General features: G+C 42.6%; 1 protein-coding gene across 1 annotated transcript in view; it reads left to right on the forward strand.

The window, feature by feature from the left end:
* Positions 1–22,721, forward strand: part of ATRNL1 (attractin like 1) — a 788,116-nt gene that overhangs the window by 701,606 nt on the left and 63,789 nt on the right. The window lies entirely within an intron of this gene.

Genomic DNA, 22,721 nt, shown 5'->3' on the forward strand with positions numbered 1-22,721 from the left:
CACTTGAACTGTGGCTCCAGAATAAACAGGTGATTAGGCCTGTGCTTACACCCGACATACTGCCCAACCATACTTCACAGTGGTTCTGCACTGGCTGTTTCTCCAGGACCTTGTGTGGCTGCTCCGGGTGACCCACACACTCACCCTGATGGCCCATTTTCCACACCAATGCTGTCTCCTTCCCATTTATTCAGCCTGTCCAGTCATATGGGGCTCTATGGAACTATCTCTGAAAAGATCAGGTTCTAACTCCTCACAAAGCAGAGCAGAGTCTGCTTATCCTCCTAGTCTCACTCAGACCTCATAGCACTGGGCCAGTCTGAGACCAGCAACACCAAGTTGCTGGGCACAGGTGGTGCATGGGAAAGAGCTGTGGTCGGATGAGCACCCCATGCTCACAGCAGGTGATGTCGCTGGGGAAGGATACTCAGGTGGCAGAAGGCGGGGGAGCAGAACCACACAAGGCCGCTGTTATAAACTCAGAGCTGAGTAAGCCAGTCTAGGCCTTGTCATGCTTGCAGGGTGCCAGGAAGACCAGACTGTGGGGTTTGCCTGCCAGAGCTGCAGGAGCAGTGGTTCCTGCACTCAGGTGGCCTTAAAAGCACCCTTTTGGCTCTGATATCTCTCTTCCACTTTCTTTTCTTTTAATTATTGAATCACCATGAGATACAGTTACAAAGATTGCATGATTGAGTTTCAGTCATACAATGATCGAACACCCATTCCTCCACCAGTGCACATTATCTACCACCAATGTCCCCAGTATCTCTCCCACCACCCTCACCCCCATCCCACCCCCTGCCTCTATGGCAGACAACTTCCTTCTGTTCCACTTTCTATTCCAAGCGAATGTTTCCTGGTTACCTGCTGTCCTTGCGGATTTTCACACTTGCATTCCTTTTTTGTTCAAAGAATCCTTCGCTTGAAGGCAGTTTTTCACTGGGCCTTGTTCTTCTGTTCTTCTCCGCGTTCATATACTTCATCAGTAAGAAGCTTCCCAGTCTCCTCCTTGGTAACTGAAAGCTGTTCTCAGTGGTTTTGTGTCAGAGGAGATGGAGATGGGGGAAGGTAGGGGTCTCGTTAGAATGAGAAGCAAGGAAGGAAACAGAGGGCAGATCCCTTCCTCCCTTCCAACTCTTGAGCATTTGCTCATCTGCTGCTAGAGCATGAACCACCTCGTGCGTTGACTGGTTTACAATGAGCCGGGCATCCACCATTGTATCTACACCTGCCTCATAGCAAATCTATAGTACTCCCTGCCCCGGAGCAAACCTTGAATACCCCCTGCCTCTCAATGGACTGCTGGTTACTTTGAAAATCAATAAAGGAACAAAGCACGGCAACTGTGGGACATCAACTCTGTCTTATAATCTGTCCCTTCCCCCCTTGTCTCCTGACCACGAAGCCTGCAGAGGCCTCCTACCTACTGCAGTATCCATCAGGAGCAAGTTGCCAGTCGCTCCCCAAAGCTACATCTTCTTCTCTTCAGCATCTCCCTCTCCCGTTTCCTCCAAGTCATCATAGCTGGACCAGGCTTCATGTGGGATTGTGAGAGGGTGCTTCCTGGTTCCCACCTCTCTTCCTTATCCCTCCAACCCTGCCAGCTTCTCTATACCCTAATGCCCAGAGCATTCACATCTCACCCACAAGCCCTAGTAGGGAAATCAATGCCATTTCTTTCTCTGCTGTGCATCTCACTCCTATCTCAGACTCCCTTTCCTCCACAAAACTCTTTTCTCAGAAACGTGATGCTCCCGTGCCTCAGGTTGTGTGACGTCAAGCTGGAAGGTGTCAGCAAGCAGCGGTGATGGGTTTTAGGTATAAGCCTCGCGGCAATCTACGTGCACGGACAGGAAACAGAATTCAGACAGCAATGGAATAAATAAGCTATTGCTGCCTGCAGCAGTTTAGATGAATCTGTTATATAAGGTAGAGCCGAGGAAGAAGTGGGCCACATAGTACGGCTCTGTGGCTTCACCCGTTTTCAGATGGTAGTCTTGGAGAGGAGAGTCAGTGTAACAATTGTTGGAGACGGAGAGAACCGCGGTTGTCATCTCGGATTTGGGTGCAGAGAGAACGGGATCCTATGGGGACACGGGCTCTCAGTCCCTCCAGGCCTGTGTGGGGCTGAGATCTCTGACAGTTTCTGTGCAGATGCTCTCTCTGTGCTCTCTCAGCCCGAGGTGGGACATTTGAAGCGGACATGTAGCATGACATTTTTTTCAGTAGCCTGGAGTCCACTCTGCTCAGAGGAAGGAGCCCCGTGGTTGAGTCTGTAAATAAAATTCCAGAGGAAGCCGCGCGCGCGTTTCGCTCCAGGCCCTGTAGCTGCATCCCTGAGCCAGGGAACCAGCTGTCATCTCTGGGCAGGAGAAAACAGCAATTTCCACCTGGGCCTTACCTTTCCACCGTCATTTGAGCTCTCCTTCCAAAATGGATATGAAATTGTATTTCACCTCATTTCTCTTTATATCAGGCCCAATATTTCCTTTCCGATTCCGTGCTTATGAAGCACTTATAAACAGAATACTGGCCTATTTTCAAGGATGGGTGATAGGACACACGCATTAACCATGGAGAGGCTTGAATTTAGGCCGGTTTGATTTCACCATGCAGGATGTTTATGCCTTTTTTTTTCTCTCCACCGAGTAGTTGCAAATTCCAATACCAGAATCTCGTTACTGCCACAGTGGGTTCTGGCGTCAGGAGTTCCTCAGCAAACAACAACAGCAACAGGCATTAAGCCGCTTCTTCCTAATTATGTCTCTTTCTAAATATCTAATTATCATTGAGAACAAATTGCATGTTACAGAGATAATATTATGGGGAATCGTTAATCTGTTGGGCTTCTGCTTTTGAATTCCTGAGTTGCTGCTGCAGCTGCTGAAGCAAAAAAAATTCGCCACCTGGACTCTTCATTATGGTTTCATATTGAAATGCAAAAAAAAAAGAAAAAAAAGACAGAAAGGAGGCTCTGTTTGATGGACTTGGCTTCCTTGAGCATTCTGTACTTGGCTAGGTGTGACATCAACAACCGCATTACCAAATTTCCAGGTAGCCAGGACTATTGAATAATTGAGCATTTCCAGGAAGAGAATTAGCAGAGAGCAACGGGAATATAGTAATACCAATAAGGTGACAGTGGAATTAACTTTTCTAATTATTCTTTCTTTTTATCAGCACACAAAGGTCTGGGCCATTTATGACATTCCTCAGTAACTACATGGGATTTCCTTAATAAATGCTGATCCAAAAAGTACACATTCCCAAAGATTACCTGATAATTGCACCTACTCTAATATGCTTAAAGCTAATTAACATTCAATCTTCACTTTAGAGAATAGAAATTACCAGGTACTTATCCTATAATTACATCTTTGTGTGCTCGCTATTGTAATCCCAGGCATTAACTATATAATTAAATGATGAACAGTGACTGTATAAGTAGAAAGTCCTTATGTAAAAATTGTGCCTCACTCCCCCCCAAAATAAAAATAAACAGATTCAAAGACTTGCAGCTCATTGTAAATTCCATTGTTCTCTGGGAGATTGTATAGCATGTCAAGAATTAGAAATAATACTCTTAGTTTCTTGGAGATGGGAAGAGGAGAATTCTTCCCCTCTGTCAGAAAGAGGTTCTTTCTGATACATCTCACCACTGGGGATAAGTTATATTAAGAAATGCTCACTGTTGTCTCCTAGTGTGCATCAAATAACAAGTACATAGAGGTTGTCTCACTAAATGTCATCTGCCACTAGACTATTAAGTCCAGTAGTTTGTATCAACTGCTTTGTACAAGAATTCTAATAATAATGATGATGATCATGATGTTTCAACTTATTATCATGCTATTATGTATATATATAGTAGATTGTTTTTAAAATTCTGAAAAAAATCGAAAAATAGAAATGACTTATAAATATCAGTGTAAACTTTTGGTCACGCTAGCTTTCAAGTTTTTTTTCTAAAAGTTTCTTTTTTTACATACATACGATCCCTTGGATGGGAGCGGGTTGAGTTTCCCTCCCCACCCCAACCAGGGCTCCGGCAGCTGAAGACCTCCAGAACCAGCCACCACCATGCTGAGACCACTTTCCACACGCATGAAGGTACTGGCAGAGAAACAAAGGCATGCGGGTCCCGGGGCTGAGATCTCCAAGCCTGCTTGGATAGGGGCTGAGCATCCTCCACCCAGATCCTCCAAATTCCAGTAGGCGGGGGTCACACCCACCAACTGGCCCCCTGGTGCGGTGTAATCCCATCAACGGCCAAGACCCAGAGACTATAAAACCTAGCTCCTAGAAGCGAATGAGGCCGCACAACATCTTATTATCTCATTCTTACTTTGGACAAACTGGCAGGCTACCAAATGTAACCTGCTCACACGGCAGAGTCTGGCAAACTCCCCGTGGCGTACCCAATATGCCAAATACCAGTAACAATGATGGGTCTCATTCTCCTAACCCTGAAAAAGCCTTGAATATGGGACTTTTTAAAAAATCTCAGGGCTAGGACGAAGGAGACGTTACTGGGGCCTGCTCGAGGCATTCAACGAACAAAACGATGGTCATGATCGTGATGATCCTTAATATATGCTTTATAATATATATCTTATATCCCAATTTTCAAGCAGTGTTCTCTTCTATGAATTTTCTCTTCTGTTTCCCATAGTTTTGAATTTTACTATGTCCTAAATTATTTCACCCTATTCACATGCAGCAGAGCCAGAGATTAAACATGGCCCCACGCTTGATTTAAGCCTCTGAGCCACCTTCTGGGCCTCTCTTTCGCTATTTTTAATAAAGTACATTGAGGTTGTTTCCCATTTTTCATCATTATTATTGTCCTTTTTCCCCCCATGTGAGTGTTCTCTAAGAGAATTTTCAAATGTGTGTTTTCATGAAAGCATATGCTAGACCAGTGTTTTCACAGTGGGTGATACTGCCCCCTGGAGTTGGCTGGGGGTATTGCTGGTAATCTGGCTAGGGTAGTAGTATCCTCAGGTCCAAGTGAGAGGCACTTTCTGTTTCCTCACTTAAAAAAGGTTGTAAACTATGTAAACCATTGTAAACTATGACAACTCAATAAAAATTTTTAGATCAAAAAGAAAAGAAGGTTGGTTTCCCGGGGGCCACTGAGTGATTGTTTTCAGTTTAGTCTGTTTTCTAAAGCAGGCAATGGGTCAAATACATTTGGAGACTTCTGTTCTGGACCATCCATTCTAAATCATCACCCCATAACAACATCACTGCCTGAGTCTGCTGCCACAATCATAGTGTGTCGGAGCTACGTTTTGTCATTGTTCATGGTGAACCAATGAGGAAGAGCACCTGGCCAATCAGAGTTTAGCTTAGTACATCAATGGTTGCATATTTGCTTCTACCACTTGAAACCAAAAAACTTCATGGTGTGCAAGAAGGTGGTGCTAGGATTCAGTCATCACAAGGCACAGCATAGAAACAACAAAGTCAAAAATACTAAAACAAAGCAGGGTGGGAACAGGGTCTTGTCTTGCATGCAGCCGACCCGACTTTGATTTCAGCACTGCACATGGAGGGTGCCTAAGGTTTGCTTTCAGCTGTGGATCCATAATTTTTCTCGGTCTGGCTGTGCACTTCTCATGATGACACTGATATGCCTCACCTTTAAATATAAACTGTCGCCATAAGGCATAAAATTTATCATCAAATGTAAAGCAGTGTATAGCTTTTGATATTTTTTGGTCAAATTTGAGTACAGATTATGCAAGTTACATTTTCTCCCTGTACTTTTGCCTTCATTTCTCATGTTCCTACCATCATCCACTCAGTTTTCTGTATATTTAGTGAGTGCTCAGCATGCAAGCATCCTCGTGACATCCATCCTTCCAAGATAGGGACAGATCTGTGCCACAGTCCACTGCCTTGTGCCGGGACAGCTTAATATTGCAGTTCTCAAAACACTGGTTTTCCCTTCTAAAAATGACTTAGAGCTTCTGATCTCTAAACCACAGAATTTTGATGTTATGGGTGATAGTTACTGGTATTTACCATATTAGAATAGTAATATACAATTTGGGCTGGAGCGATAGCACAGCAGTAGGGTGTTTGCCTTGCATGCTGCTGACAGGGATGACTGGGGTTTGATTCCTCCCCTCCTCTCGGAGAGCCTGGCAAGCTACCGAGAGTATCTCGCCCGCACGGCAAAGCTTGGCAAGCTACCCATGACGTATTTGATATGCGAAAAACGTAACAACAAGTCTCACAATTTGTTGTGAGATGTTACTGGTGGCCGCTCGAGCAAATCGACGAACAACGGGAGGACAGTGCTATAGTGCTACAGTGCTAATATACAATTTGGGGGCCAGAGAGATAGTATAATGGGTCAGTGCATTGCATGCATGCAGCCGATCCAGCTTCTATCCCTGGCATCCCATATGGTACCTAAAGCCCCACCAAGAGTACAAAGCCAGAAGTAACCCCTGAACAGTGATAATTGTGAAAAAAAACCAAAAATAACCCCCCCCCCAAATAACGAATACTCCTGCAGTTTTAATGCTGTATTCTTATAACCGCTATAATATTTGGGGGATGGGATTGGGGTCACACTCAACAGTGCTGAGGGTGCCTTCCAACTCTGTGTTCGTGAGTCACTCCCATCTGTGCTTGGGAGGCCTAGTAGTGCCAGGGTTCGAATAAGGGTTCTGTCTTAACCTTCATGCTGCCTCTTTGGCCCCATGTTTTATCATTGTCCAGGCATACTATGAATTGTTTTCCTTGAGGTGACAGGCTTAATTTGTTCATTTTAAGGAGAATGTCTGCTACGTGCCCAAATCCGAATAACCATAATTTGTCAGTCATTCACTTAAGGAAAAAAATGGTATCCTATTTAAAAATGATAAAGGTAAAGGTAAAGGCCCTCCCGTTGATCGTCGATTTGCTCGAGCGGGCCCAGTAACGTCTCCATTGGAGACTTTGTTGTTACTGTGTCTGGCATATCGAATACTCTCGGTAGCTTGCCGGGCTCTCCGAGAGGGGCGGAGGAATCGAACTCGGGTCGGCCATGTTGGCCGTGTGTAAGGCGAACGCCCTACCGCTGTGCTATCGCTCCAGCAATACTAATAAGTGCAGCTACTTCATCTGGAAATGCAAACAATCACCTAAGTGCTTTCCTTGAGCTGCTCATTGTACTCGATACACAGCAAAATGCTTTGTGTGTGCTTCGCATTTCATCACTCACAGTATTGGGAAGGCATGTCCAGAAGAGTCAAGGCTTAATGGGCAAAAATGTTCTTCTGTGCAGTTGGTGTTATTTTTCACTAGGAAAGAGAGAGCTTCCTGACTGCTCTCAAAGTTGGGGTCTCTGCCTTGATTCCCACCAGAGCTTCATTCCACCCACCCCATCTACTGTTTGCACCATGCATACAAATACCTCCTGGGGAAAAAGGAAACAGCACAAACAGGAAGAAAACTCACTATCTTATTGGTAAATACGATCTTAGTAGCACGAAAATGTGTTTGACCTCATGACACCCATCCACCGCCACTCCAAAGCCCCCAAGAGTCCCCAAGGATCCCTGGACATAACTTGCAGAGCCACTCCTAAGGGGGAATGATCGTGGAATGTGTGGAACCTGTGTACTAAGAAGCGTGACGGAGGACAGATCTTTGTTCTACCCAGCAATCAGAGGGGGCTTCATAGCAAAGGGTTAAGCAGAGGCTAGAAGGATCGGGAATTTGTGTAAGAACAAGCCACTAAAAACAAAAAGCCCAGAGCCCTCCACTTGCTCCCGGTAAAATTTCATCTTTCTTATCCCTTTTATGTCAAGCTCCCCTGAAGAATTTTCTCCACGCATTCCCTGACCTTCTATTCATTCATCAATCTGCTCCAGCCTTTTCTCTTTGCCCATCTTTCTTAAAGCACTCTCCTGCTTACATGTCACTGGTATGATGTCTTTCTGGTTTTCTCCCTTTCTCTCGCTTTCTCTTCTGCTTGTTTTGCAGGCTGATGGGCCTTTATCCAGCCCCTCAAAGACAGTGTTATTTAAGCCTAAGCCCTGTCCCCTCATCTCCATACTGTCTCTCTCTCTCTCTCTCTCTTTTTTTTTTTTTTTTGCTTTTTGGGTCACACCCGACGATGCTCAGGGATTACTCCTGGCTCATGCACTCAGGAATTGCTCCTGGCGGTGCTCGGGGGACCATATGGGATGCTGAGAATCGAACCTGTGTCAGCCATGTTGACTGCATGCAGGGCAGACGCCCTACCCACTGTGCTATCGCTCCAGCCCCCTCCATACTGTCTCTTAAGTGTTGCTACCCAAAGCTTCCATGCTGGTTTTTGATGCCAATCTTAGCCTCAATCAGACCTGTCCTCCAAGCTATTACTCTGTGATTGTAGTCTGTGGAACATGGTCATCACCTGAGAACATGTTCCAAGTGAAAAAACATGGATCTCACCCCAGACCCTCCCAGTCAGAGTCTCAGAAGGGGCCCTGGGGATCGGTGGGACTCTTCAGCTCTGAGATCTCTGTGTTAAGAAGCAGACCCAGAAGCAAGACTTATTTCCTGGAATTCCCTCCTGGCTTGAGATAAAGTTCTTCTCCAAATAAACATGTTCAAAGTAGAATATCAAGGGCCAGGAAGATAGTACAAGTAGATACGTGTGCTTACAGCTGACCAGGGTTTGATTGCCAGCACCAAATAAGGTACCTTGAGCCCTGCCAGGAATGATCCTGAACACAGAGCCAGGAATGGCCCCAAAACACCTCCGGGTACGAGCCAATCCTTCATCCTCCACTTAGAACTTCCCTGTATGTTTCTCTTTTTTAAGTTTAATTTTTAATCACCTTTACTTATAAAGTTGCAAAGTGTAACATGATTTAGTTGTAGGCATACAGTATTCCAGCACCAATTCCCTTCACCAGCATACACTTCCTTCCACAATTGTGCCCAGTTTCTCCGTGCCCCCCCGCCCCCACTCTCCTCGATCTGGCCCCCTGGGCCAGCCTGTCTCTATGACAGGCATTATTTTTGTTTTTTTCCTTTTAGGTGCTGTAGTTTACAATGCAGTTACTCGGAGGATACAGTGCATATCACTTTACCTCCTTAGAATCCATTTCTCATCAAGAGTGACCAGTTCCCTCTGTCATTGGTGCTGTGATTGCTTCCCTAACCTGCCCCCTTCTCCCATAGTGGCAAGCTCCCCACTAAGGACCAGTTCTCTGCTCTTCCTTTCTATGGCCTTTGGGCATCGGATATTCCCTGCTATGTTTCTGTATATCCTGCATATAAGTGAAATCATTCTGTGTCTGTCCTTCTCCCTCGGACTCATTTCACTCAGCATGATAACTCTCCAGATCCATCTGTGTATCAACAAATTTCATGACTTCATCTTTTCTTCCAACCAAATAGTATTCTATTGTGTAAATGTACCATATCTTCCATATACAGTTACCTGCTCCTGTGCCCTTGGGTTGTTTCTGATTTGGGCTATTGTGAATAGTGCTGCAATGATCATAGGAGTACAGGTGTCTTTTCTGCATCATGCTTTGGGGCCCTTAGGGTATATTCCCAGGATTAGAATTCTATTCCTACCTAGTGTTTTGTCATATTGTCTGGCAAAAAGGCTGGACCAGCAACATTCCCACCAACAGTGAAAGAAGGTCCCCTTTTTTTTTTCCCCACATCTATGCCAACACTGGTTGTTGTTAATCTTTCTTGATGAGTCACTGTGGAGTGATATTTTATTTTATTTTGCACTTAGCTAATGATTAGTGATATAAAGTATATTTTTTCATGTGCCTTTTGACTGTTTGCATTTCTTCTTTTGGGGAAGCTTCCGTTCATCTCTTCTCCCCATTTTTTTCTCGCAGATTATCAGTGCTTTATATATCTTGGCTATTAACCTCTTAATGGATGTGTAGTGAGTACATCATTTCTCCAAATCTTTGGGCTGCTCTTCTATTCTGGTCATCATTTTCTTTGAGGTGCTAAAACTTCTTGATTTAATGTAGTCCCATTTATTTATCTTTGCTTCCACTTGCTTGTTCAGTAACTTTTCATCTTTAAAGATGCCTCTAGCTCCAATGTCATAAAGAGTTCTAACTTTGTTCTCCTGTGTGTCTTATGGATTCAGGTTTATATTGATATATATATATATATATTTTAGTGAGACATCATGAGGTGCAGTTGTAGACTTACAAATTTTGTGCTCCAGTGCCCGTTTCCCACCACCACGGATCCCAGTCTTCCTCCCCCCCCAACCCCCCCATCCCACTTTGCCTCTGTGGCAGGGCATTCCCTTTTGTTCTCTCTCTCCTTTTGGGTGTTGTGGTTTGCAAAAGAGGCATTGAGTGGCAATCATGTTTGGTCTATAGTCTACTTTCAGCATGCTTCTCCCATCCTGGGAAGATCCTCCCAACACCCTTTATTTGGTGCTCCCTCCTCTATCTGAGCTGCCTTTTCCCCCAGCATGTGTGGCTGTCCTCCAAGCTATGGAGCAAAATTCCTGGTACTAATCTCGGCCATTCTTGGATGTTAGTCTCCCATTTTGTTACTTTATGTTCCCTAGATAAACGCAATCTTTCTGTCTATCCCTCATATCGAGATCTTTAAGCCATTTGGATTTTACTTCCATACTCAGTTCTTTTTCTAGTTGACCTTATTTGGATGAGAGGAGTAGTCCAATACTCTATCGGCAGATGGGAATCCCTCCTATGTTTAATGCCAGGTTCACATTAAACATAGGAATCCCTCCTATGTTTAATGCCATCTCTCACACCTTCCTCTTCTCTCCACCATCTCAGCCGCCATCATCTATCTGAGCACTTTGCACTCTCCCCCTGGCTGGTTTTCCTGCTTCCATTCTCACCCTTTTATTACTTTCCACAGTACGTCATGGGAAAGAAGAAACTTTCAGACACTGGAACTTACCGTCATCTTGCTGAAAACATCCTCGTGATACCTCATTGTTCTCAGTAAGAAGGCAAGCTGGATTCTGGGAGGGCGAAACTCCCACCTGCCTCTTCCAGCTTGCCCCGCGCCTATTCTCAGAGGTTGCCCTGGCCTCACGTCTCATCCTCTTACACCACTATCACTAGCTGCTAATTTGTTTCTGAGATTTTAGCTCAACATTTCCTTCCCCAGGAAACCTTCTCCAGCCTGTCTACATAGATCCGTTCCTCTAACTCTGTGATCTTATGTCATGCCATTTCTTCTCCTGCTTATGTATTGCCATCAACTTTCTTTTTAAGAATTCTTTGGTTGCTATCTGGTTCCTCCCTGAGATTGTGATCTCTGAGGGCAGGGCTGGGGATGCTTTTCCCCACTCCTGTTATCAAGGTCAGGGCCCTGCTAATCTGCCAGAGATATTGTTCCTTACCTTCTTATTGTACTTCTTTTATTTCCAGGTTCTACATTTTAAAAAAATGCATATTTCTTTTTTTCTTTAAGGTATGGGGTCCCCACCCAGCAGTGTGCACGGCTTATTCCTGGCACTTTGCTCAGGGACCACTCCTGGTTGGCTTTGGAAATCATATGGGTTGTTGGGGGACTCGAACCCAGGTTTACTATATTCAGGACAAGTGCCCTGCCCACTTTACTGTCTCTTTGGTGCCACCCAAGTTTTTCTTCCATATACAACTCTTTCCAATCTATCGCTGTCACTTGCTAAGTAATACCTGTCTTTCAGGATTGAAGTAAAAGCCTTCTCTCCTATATATGGCCGTCCCAGCTGTCTAAATCCTCTTATCTAGTATTCATAATCCTCTGCAGTGATGATTAGAGACGTTTCTCTCTGCATGCCTTCATCGGTGAGCACGACCACCAGTTGCTGAAATGTTTACAAGTTTCATGTTTGCTCTTCCAAAGGGCTCAGGGGTCTAGGGTCCCTTCACTCAGCCTGTTTGCCTAGCCTGGGGCTTACAAATTACCCACTCTGAAGAGGCTTCTCAGTTGGGACGTCATTTCTGCTGTCACCAGTCACCTGACCCCTCTCAAAGGAAAAGGACGAGTCATCTGCCCACATGGCCAGGAAGCTGCCTGGAGCCTTTATGTGTGAAACTGGAAATGCCACCCAGCCACAGACTCTGGGGGGGGAAAAGGCCACATCTGAGTCTGAGTCACCTCTACAAGGCACAAGTGTGAATTCAAGCTATGCATAAACGAATGAGTGGTGGTGAGCCGAATTGCTGGCTCCAGAGATAATGGGAGATTCTGGCAGATTAAAACACAGAGGGGGACCGAAACAGAGAGGCAGATGCAGCCCACCTGCAGCCAACCTCCACCACCTCATCCCATCTCCTACCACCCCAGAATCTCTCTCACTCCATGACGTGTGTTCTGGAAAGAATTGGCTGTCCAGGTCAGCCCCTGCCCTTCTCAGTTTTCATTAGACACTGTGACGTCTGTCAGTGATAATTCAGAGTCGTGTTCCTGTGCTGGCCTGTGTTTTGGTGTCTTAGGAATCCCGACACAGGGAGGTTCTTGCAGCCACTGTGTGGTCTGGTCTTTCTTGTGGGTCTTGGAGTCACCAGTCATGAGCTGCCCAGCCTAATGGCACTGTCACCCAGCAGAGTTTATCAAACATTTGAACAGTTACCAGCCCCTGCCCCCAGGAAAATAAATGTCGACACTACTAAGTGGACCTCATCTAGCTTATCACAGTCCCACGAACCCAACTCAGAACATAGACGCAGGGTCCTACTCCGAGAGTTTTCCTGAGGCTGCCGCCAGCACCAACGAATGGGAGCGTCTGGACTTAATTCCGTGATATTCTAAAGCCAAGGTGATTTTCTCACCATCAGTCAATGTTTCCTAGATGATATATTTCTGGAGTGCGTGGGGGTGGTTTGGTTTCCGCCTGACACCATGGCTACCCCTGGCCTCCTCGCTTTATTCTGTGAGGTTACACATTGCTGCTGTAGCTTTTCTCGTTGAGCTGAGCTTCATTCAAGGCAGTCAGAACAATACTGTGGTGGTGTTTGTTGGAAAGCCAGAGAAGCTTCCCTAAGCCCTTCGATGGCTGTGTCTGCACCCTCGGAGCAGAAGGTGGTCGTCAGGAGAACACGCCTGCGTGAGCGATGGCCTGTGTGGCACGATGCATGCAGAGCCCGTTACACACAGTCTGAGATGTTGAAGGATCACATTTGTCACTGGCTCTACCACCAGCAGCAGCAGCTCAGTTAATTTTTAAAGCTATTTATTGGACACAAAGGTTTTTTGATTGAGCAGTTGGTGAATGAATCGCTCTTTACCGCTCTCACTCATCCCTATTTTCACCATATCTTTGTTAAAAATGTGAAGGAATGCTCCTGTACAAAGGATATATACAGGACTCAGCGTGCCTTTAAAATTAGATTTCCCCCATCGCCCGCCCAAATAAGCTTTGTGAAATTGCTCTTTTCTTATTACTTTATGTGCCTTTTCCCCCAAGTTCTTTGCTTTTTTTGCCTGCTACAGGAAAAGATTATTTAGAGAAATGTACACTTTCCATTTTCTTTAATGGCATGTGTTATGATATGTTTGATAGTTCATGAAGGACACTGTCAGGTTTGGAAAAAGAGCCAATAAACTTCAGGTGCTAAGAAATATAGCCCCATAATGACGCCTGCTCATATGCAGAGATATTTTATCTGCTTAATGGTACCTTTTAGTAGAAGATACCTTCACTTTAGAGGTTTTTCTCAGCAGCCTGTTTGTTTCTGTGCCAATTAGTGTTGAGGGAGGTTTCTGATGAAAAGATTCTATTTAGATCCTAGAGTTATGGTTGTCAAGTTGGAAGCTGTCGGTCTGATTGATCTCAGATGCACATTTAGTGCCAATGCCAGTTGGGGACTTATGAGATGCCAAAGATACTCTTGGCTTTAAAGGTGCAGACCATGGTGTGTGGGTATATGAGGGCCAGGGTATGTCTGGGTCACACCATCAATGGACATTTTCTTTCCTTGGATAATATTTTTTTTAATTTTGTAGTTATTTTATACACGTGCGTGCGTGTGTGTGTGTGTGTGTGTGTGTGTGTGTGTGTGTGTATGTGTGCGCGCACGCACTCATGTGCCTTCCTGTCTGTTTGTGTATGTTTTTAACCTAGGGCTTCATACATATAAGGCAAGTGTTCTGCCACTAAGCTCCACCCCAGCCTGTCAAACCTTTTATTTTAATGATAAATGAATATTTCTACTATGTAAAAATGCTGGGCAATAGCACAGCGGGTAGGGCATTTGCCTTGCACGCAGCCGACCTGGGTTCGATTCCTCTGCCCCTCTTGGAGAGCCTAGCAAGCTACCGAGAGTATGTCTCCTGCACGGCAAAGCCTGGCAAGCTACCCGTGATGTATTCCATATGCCAAAAACAGTAACAAGTCTCACAGTTTGTTGTGAGATGTTACTGGTTCCTGCTCGAGCAAATTGATGAACAACGGGAGGACAGTGCAGTGCAGTGCAGTGCAAAATGCACCAATTATTTCATTGGAAACATGGGTGAACATTAGAGTGAGGTCACATAGGAAAAACATAGTTGAGAGCCAGAAAACAATGGAAGGGAAGGTGTTAGGGGCTCATTGTATATGGCCAGGTGTTATGGGGCTGGGGGGAGGGCGTGGATAAGGGGGTTCTTACCAGGTTTCTCCCAACCTGGGAGCTTCATCCAGACACAGCCCTGGGATCTGTCTTTCCCTGTGACATTCAGTCTGAAAGGGAGTTTTAATTATTTTCATGCAAAATTTTCACGTGGTCAACCTATCAAATTATACATAGATTTATGTATAATAGAACAAACGAGTATTTCGAGAGGAATTGTCTTACATCTGTCAATTACTTCTGTGTCCTTGAATATTTTCATGAGATGGTTTTTCCTCACTGCCTTTTGCTTCAAAGTGCATCTCCCTCAAATACTATAAGATCACTCCTTTTAGATGATAGCTTCATTTTCTTGGTAGTTTTGATTATTTAGCTAAGATTCCTTAGCTGCATCAGGTAATCTAATAAAAGATAGATTGTTCTATGGTTTTTCTTTTTTGTCTCTTTTTTGCCCCTAAGCTGGTATAGTCTCTAACCTTATTTAGAAACCTGAGAAGAACCCCTTCCAATTTTGGTACTCAACTTATTTTAAAAATTCAGGTATTGTGATCTACAACAGTGTGTATGCGAACGCTTCAGACGTGCAATGCTGCCTCAGCCACAGGCTACTTCACGACTTCCATCTCTCCTCGTTGTGGTCATCTCTCCAAGTCTCTCTATTCCTGCCCAGGATTAGCTGACTCGATTCTGTAGCCAGAATCTCGGGATATTTTTCTCAATTGGTCTTTGTCTAAGCCCAGTGTTGTTTCTTTATTTTCTGCACATGAGTGAGATCATTTGGTATTTGTCCTCTCCTTCTGACTCACTTCAATTTGCATGATACCCACCATTTCCACCCAAGTTATAACCAACGGGAATATTTCCTTTTATTTTTCTGTATACCACAGTATTCCGTTGTACCAGTAGACCACAATTTCCTCATCTACTCATCTGTTGTTGGACATTGGTCTTTGCATTCTTTTCATATCCTGGCTGTTGTGAAGAGTGCTGCAGTGAACATACATGTATAGATATACTTTGAAATTAACATTTTTTTGTCCTGGGGTAGATGCCAATAGCTAGAATCACTGGGTCATATGGAAGCTTTTATTTTTAATTTTTTGGAAATGTACCCATACTCTTTTCCATTGGAATGGAGCCAAACATCAATCTCACCAACAGCAAATTAGAGACACTTTTTTGATCACATCCCCACCAGCAATGGTTGTTTCTGGACTTCTTTATATAGTCCATTCTTCCTGGTGTGAGTGTAATATTTCATTGTGACATTTCATTCCCCTAATAATCAGTGATGGTGAGCTCTCTTTCCTTTTGGCTGTCTGTATATCCTTTGGGGAAACATCTGTTCAACTCTTCTCCCTATTATTTGATGGGGTAATTTGTGTTTTTGTTGTTGAGTTTTGTGAGTGCTTTATATGTCAGATACATGGTAAGAGGATACTTTCTCCCACTCAATAGGCTCTCTTTTTTATATCAGCACTCATTTCTTTCACAGTGTAAAAGTCTTTTCATCTAATATAGTTCCATTTGTTTAATTTCGCTTCCATTTTCTTAGCCAGTGGAATTCAATCATTGAAGTTGCCTCTAAAGTTAATTTAGTGGAGAGTTCTGTTTAACTTTTCCTCAATACATGTTATGGATTAGAGTCTAATATTGCTGATCCTTTTGAATAAGCTTTTATATATGATATGAGATAGAAGTTAGATTTCTGTTTAACCCTCTTCCCCATCCCATTTGTTGAGGAAACTTTGCTTGCTCCAATTTATGTACCTATATTGTTTTGTCAAATACTGTCTATATATCTCTGGACACTCAATTCTATACCATTAGTCTTGATTTCTATATCACACAGTTTTGACTACTAAAGTTTTATAGAGTAATTTAAAGTCAGGGCATGTAAAGCTTCCCATCTGATTTTTTTGTCTTAGAATTTCTTTGGTTATTGAGAGTTTTATGTCTCCATACAAATTTTATATCTCCATACAAACTTTGACAGAATTTTTTTATGTCTTGAAGAATGCATGGAAATTGCCTTGAAATCTGTGTAGTGTTTTAGACACAGTGGTCAGTTGAATTATGTTAATTTTTAATACAAGGAATATTAATTCCTTGTATCTTCTATTTATTTATCTAGTGATTCATAGTTTTTTATAAATAAGTCTTTTGTCTCCTTTGTTATTTTGATTCCTAATTACATGATTTTGGAGATTACAGTTGGAAGTGGGATTGGCTTATTAAAAGTTTTATTCTCTTTATCATTGTTGTTTGGAACACCTTTTTATGTATTGACTTTGTATCTTGACACATTACAATTTTGGCAGAGATTTTAGTGTTTTCTGTTTATAATATGTCATCTGCAAATACTGATATTTTACTTCTTTTCCCATTTGAGTCCTTTTATATTCTATTTCTTGCCTAGTTGCTGTATCAAGGACTTCCAACACTTGATGTTAAAAAATAGTGCGAAAAATGGAAAACTTTATCTTATGTGTAATCATAGAAGAAGGGTTTTCAGCATTGTATATGGAAGCACTTTTACTGTGGGTTTGTGCTCTTTGACCTTTACTATGTTCAGATAAGTTCCTCTACCCTGTTTTGGAGCATTTTTATATTGTTAGTGGGTATTGAATCTTGTCAAATATTTTCTTTGGCTATGTTATTATAGTATTTTTATCTTGCCTTTTATTGGTGTAGTATATGTTTAGAATTAACTACGTATATCCCATCATCATTGTCTCCCAGGGATAAATCCTGTTTGATTATGGTGTATAATCCTTCTTTAGCACATTCTATCCCATGCCCCATATAGTCTGGTAACTTTTGTCTTTATTCTCATTTGTTTCTAGGAAACTTTCTATTTCTTCCTTAACTTCCTCTCGTACCATTGGTTGTTCAATAGTATATTTAATGTTCAAATGTTTGCGTTTTCCTCCCTATTTGTTTATTCTTTATTTACACCTCCAAAATGTTGTTGTCTAAGAGCTAGTTATTAGGATATCTATCATTGTTTTAGTGGAGACTTGTTTAATGTTCCAACATAAATTCTATCTTGGAGAATGTCTAACATGCACTGCAGAAGAATGGGTATTTGACTTTTTGTGATGGGGAGCACTATCAATGTCTATTAAGCCCAGCTTTTTCATTCCTTAAAACCAGTTTTCCATATGGATTTGTCTGCTTGATTTATCCAGTGGCAAGAGAGGGTGTTAAGATATCCTAACCAGGGGCCAGAGTGATAGTAGAGAAGGTAGGGAGTTTTCCTTGCACACAGCCAACCCAGGTTCGATCCCCGGCATCCCATAAGGTTCCCCAAGCACTGCCAGACGTAATTCCCGAGTGCAGAGGCAGGAGTAACCCCTGAGCATTGCTGGGTGTGACCCCCCCCAAAAAAAAAGATATCCTAACTATTGTGTTGTTGATATCTTTACTCAGGCCTGTTAGGAGTCGCCTCCTGTGTCCTTCCTTTAGTACATATGGAGCAATGAGTGTTAAATATTCTCAATCCATCAGTTTCTTGATGACTATAAAATGCCTTTCTCCATCCCATATAACTGTTTTATTTTAATTTGAAGTCAATTTTGACTCATGTGAATAGGGCTAGCCCAGTCCTTTTCAGTCTATTTGCCTGTGGCATTGTTTCTCAGTCTTTCACTTTGATCCTGTGATTTCATAAGAGTTTAAGTGTGTACTTGTAAACCACAGAAGGTTGGGTTTGGTTTTCTGATCCATCTGCCATCTCTGTGCCCTCCAATGGTGGGTTCAGGGCATTGACAGTGAGAAAAATTGCCAGAGTTAGAGAATATCCAGTCATCTTTTTATATGGATCCTGGGGGGTTGTGACATTTGACGACTTCTTTGGCCTTTTATTTATTTTGTTTGTATGGGGGTACATCAGTAGTGCTCAGGAGCTGCCCCTGAATCTGTACTCAGTGGTTATTACTCATGGTGGTATTGGAGATTGGCCACATGCAAAACAAGTGCCTTAACCCCTGAACTGTAACTCTCTGGCCCCAGCTTTCTCTCATTTTCTTTCTTGCAACTTCGATATCTGCCTTTCATGTAATGGTCAGGATCCATCTGCCTCTTTGCACTTGTGTCTTCTAAGTATGTGTGTCTTCAGATTACCTCGCGGTTGACCCCTCAAGTACAAAGTGAGCCTCGGGACTCTAAACCTTTCTTCCTTTCCTCCGTTTGTTTTTAGTATCTTAGTACCGTTAAGCAGGGTCTAATTGTCTTTTATAGAAGACCAGTTAGTCATTCTTACAGAGCTAATTTACTGACTATTAACTTCTCCAGCTGTTGTTTGTTTTTGAAGCTTCATGTTGTTAGCGTGAAAGTGGATTTTTTCTAGAGCTTGTGGGTTCTTGCGAAAGGATTTGCATACAAAACTCAGAAGCTTATGAAATTAAAGTTCATTGTACAGTTTAAGTAGATGGGCCCGAGTCCCTCCCCTGTGTCCAGGCCTCTCCTCTACACAGGTACAACATACATCCTATCCCGCAATGCCCTGCCCACTACTGTATGACATCTTAATTTCTGCTCCTCACCATCTGCTTACCTCCAGGGTACAATGAAACACTTTTGTCCATACACCATACTCTACCCAGTGTACACCTTTCTCATCTGTGCTGGAGGCCTGTCACCTGTGTCCCCTTGCTGGGGCATACTAGCGCTGTTACCTGTCACTGGACCTTCATAGGACTGTACTCAGACAGTTCCCTGTCCCCTCGATTTTTCTAGTCTCCGACCACAACCACATGCACAGGGCTGAGATCTCTGCTGCTCTACTGTGAGTTTAGGCTTAGTTGAGGGAACCAAGAAAGAGATTCTGACTGGAGACTTTTTTTTCTCTGCTGGTCTCTCCAACCCCCGGACATCCCATTAGCTATTTTAATTGGATAACTTTGGGGTGGTTTATTTTTTTATCTTGACATTTATTTTTTTCAAGTTTTTTCTTCAAATTTTATTTTATCGAAGAACCATGAGTTACAATGTTATTCATAGTTGGGTTTTTATAGAGTGTTTCATCACTGAGATTTAAAATGACCAACCTGAATTAACTAGTTCACCTAATGTTCCACCCTTCCACTCCCACTGTCACGGTGCCACTACTTCAAATTTGGATGGTGACCTAGCTATGAAAAAAACAGAACATACTTTTTTCTGTATTCTAGTATTATCTAAAATGTTGTCTTCATCAAACCATTCCCTTCTAAGCTGTAGGTTTCATTTGATAGATATGCTATGCCTCTTATGAGTTTTGCTTATATGTAATTTTTTTGCTTTAATGTTGCTGCATTCTGGATTCGTAGTCTATTTTGTTGTTGTTGTTGTTGTTGTTGTTTATCCCCCCTCCATATTAATTACAATGTGCCTTTATGTTCTATTTATCCTGTTTGAAACTCTTTGCATTTCTTGATCTGGATCTATAACTCAATCTTCAGATTGAGAAAGTTCTTAGCTATAATTCTTTCACCAATAATTCACCCCCATTATCTCTTTTCTTTACTTCTGGAATTTCTATAATAGGTAAAGGTAAAGGTAAAGGCCCTCCCGTTGATCGTCGATTTGCTCGAGCGGGCCCAGTAACGTCTCCATTGGAGACTTTGTTGTTACTGTGTCTGGCGTATCGAATACTCTCGGTAGCTTGCCGGGCTCTCCGAGAGGGGGGAATTTCTATAATACTGATATTATTCCTCTTGAAGCTATTTCACGGATCTCTTATGTCTTTGTCATTTTTCTTAATTCTCTTCTCCTTCTATCTGTATTTATGGTTTTGTGTGTCTTCTCCTCAAGTGCATTGATTCACAGGTTCTATCTTTCTGCTCTTGAGCCTGGTCAATATGTTGTTTAGCACACTATCATGCTCTTTAGTTCAGTAATTTCTGGTTGCTGTTTTCTTGTATTCTCTCTCTCTCTCTCTCTCTCTCTCTCTCTCTCTCATACTTTCCCTTTCCTCCCCAGAGGTCTCATCTGTTGCTTTCCTCAATTCAGTGAACATCCCTACATTGTCACTTTCAAGTCCTCATTCTTGACACTGGGGCATATTTGTGTGTTTGGAGACCTCACAGGCTTTCATCTTTATCCATTTATGTAGTTCAGTGTGCATCCACTTCTGCTTTGTGCCCGGTGTATTGTATAGGCTAAAGATGAGAATCTGGCTTTGTGTGGGCCTGGGTGGCAGTTAGGGTTCACATTCAACATCTCCACACAGCACATGTGGTACCACTGAGTTCGTCCTGCTTCCAGTCACTGCTGGGAAATGCCTCCCAGTATTCTCTGCTTCTGTTGCCTCACAGGGACTTTGTGGGGGCAGAAGCACCATGGAACCAGCTTTCCTTAGTCATTGAAGAAAGTCTCCCTTCCTGACTCTGGACAAACACCTGCACTTAGTTGGACGCACTGGGACTTTTGTTTTCACCACTGCTTAGAATGGCCATAGGTTGCTTCCCTGCTAGGATCACAGGTGTATGAGCTGCCAGTCCTAGACACCTCACATGGTCCCAGTATTGCCTCCTGATTAGTTTTATGAGCTAAGGGTTTAGAAGGCAGGGAAGCATATTTCCAGCCCACTCTTTAGGTTCTCCTGGCAAGGTTCTGTGCTTCATCTGTTTTTGTTCCACCCCTGCTCTTAAGGTCACTCTCCTTAATTAGTCTATTGCTCTTTGACTCCTTCCACTGTGGAGAGTCTCCCAGAGCTAATAGTTGGGTCTTTCCACGTAATTTCTCTGTGATACTATGTTCAGGATTCTGTAATTATCTTAGTTTTTAGTGTGATTTTTTTTTGTTTTGAGGATCCAACATGATTCCAAATGGCCATCTTTGGCCCCACCTTTCAAGTTTATTTTTCTTTATTAAGAAAACTCAATAAAGGAAATTTTTTATTTAGTAAGAAAAAGTGTAAGTTTTGTTGCTTTTGTCAGTAATTTTTCTGTGTTCTGAATATTCTGCAGTTTAAATACGACGTTATTAATTTAGTTCATTGGTTCCCTGCAAATATGATGTGTAGATATACACATTTACCATTGAATGATGAATGGCAAGTAAGAAAAACTAAACTGCATCCTCATCACAAGTGAGATCTTGTGACTTAAGATCGTAGGATTATGAATAGGAATAATAGTCTATTGACTGCCAGAATCCTATCAAAGAAGTTTAGTTATTTATTCTGCCATATTTACTCAGTTGAATCTCGACTCAGGGCAGTGAGTTTTGTTATTAATGCCGTCGTTATTTTTCCTCTAAGAAGGATATTTCTAAGAAAATTGATTTTTATTAAAGCAGATTTTTATATCTGGCTTTGTTTAAGAAACCTACCAGACAATGCAGACACAGGCAGTGACTGTTCAATCCAGATCATTGTAGCAAGGTTCTGTGTCAGAGACCACTTACTCAGTAAGGAAGAATTTCCCATTTCCAAAAATATAATGTAAGAATTGTTTAATTTCTCCTTGAGATTTATGCATCAGCAAGACACTTCCTATTTAGCGCTAGCAATTTTGATATGTGCAGTAAGTCTTCAAAACTTTCATGTGACACATTCAAAGTGATACTGTTTTTTTCTTGGTCTCTTGCAAAAAGAATAACGGATTCTAGACTAGCAGTGTTTCATGCTGGTAGCATGTATTTTGTCACACTCTGAACCCTTTAAAAGCAGACACATCAAGTATATCATTTAAACCATACTGTATTTTTGGTGGGTGGGGAAGCCAGTAGAGGTTACGGAGAACCTAACATTTCCTGAATCACCCACATTGGGAGGTCAGAGCATTGCCTATCACACAACAGATTGTGAATTCTCACAGAAACCTTTCATGATCCACAAGTTGGTAGGTCTAGGAAGTTCAGACAACTGGGAAGCGAAAGCAAGCATTTCCCAAGTCTGTTTGTGCCTCCATGTTTGCAATTTTATCTTCCATTTTATTTAAACTGTATTATAATTAAGTGATCTAATTAAATATTCTGTAAATGGATAGAATACTCACTCAAAAATAGTTTCTATTAAATGTAATGATTCAGGAACACTTTATCAAGAGAAGTCCATTTTAAAAATTGCTTTTGAATTATATGCAGAGATATATGCCATGGAAATCTAGGGGAGAGGGCTATCAAGGAGAATATACTTGAACATGTTAAATGTTTCCCTAAGGGGAGAATAAAGAATAT

This window comes from Sorex fumeus, unplaced genomic scaffold (assembly GCF_029834395.1).
Source record: "Sorex fumeus unplaced genomic scaffold, SorFum_2.1 ptg000043l, whole genome shotgun sequence".
NCBI classification, from domain to species: domain Eukaryota; kingdom Metazoa; phylum Chordata; class Mammalia; order Eulipotyphla; family Soricidae; genus Sorex; species Sorex fumeus.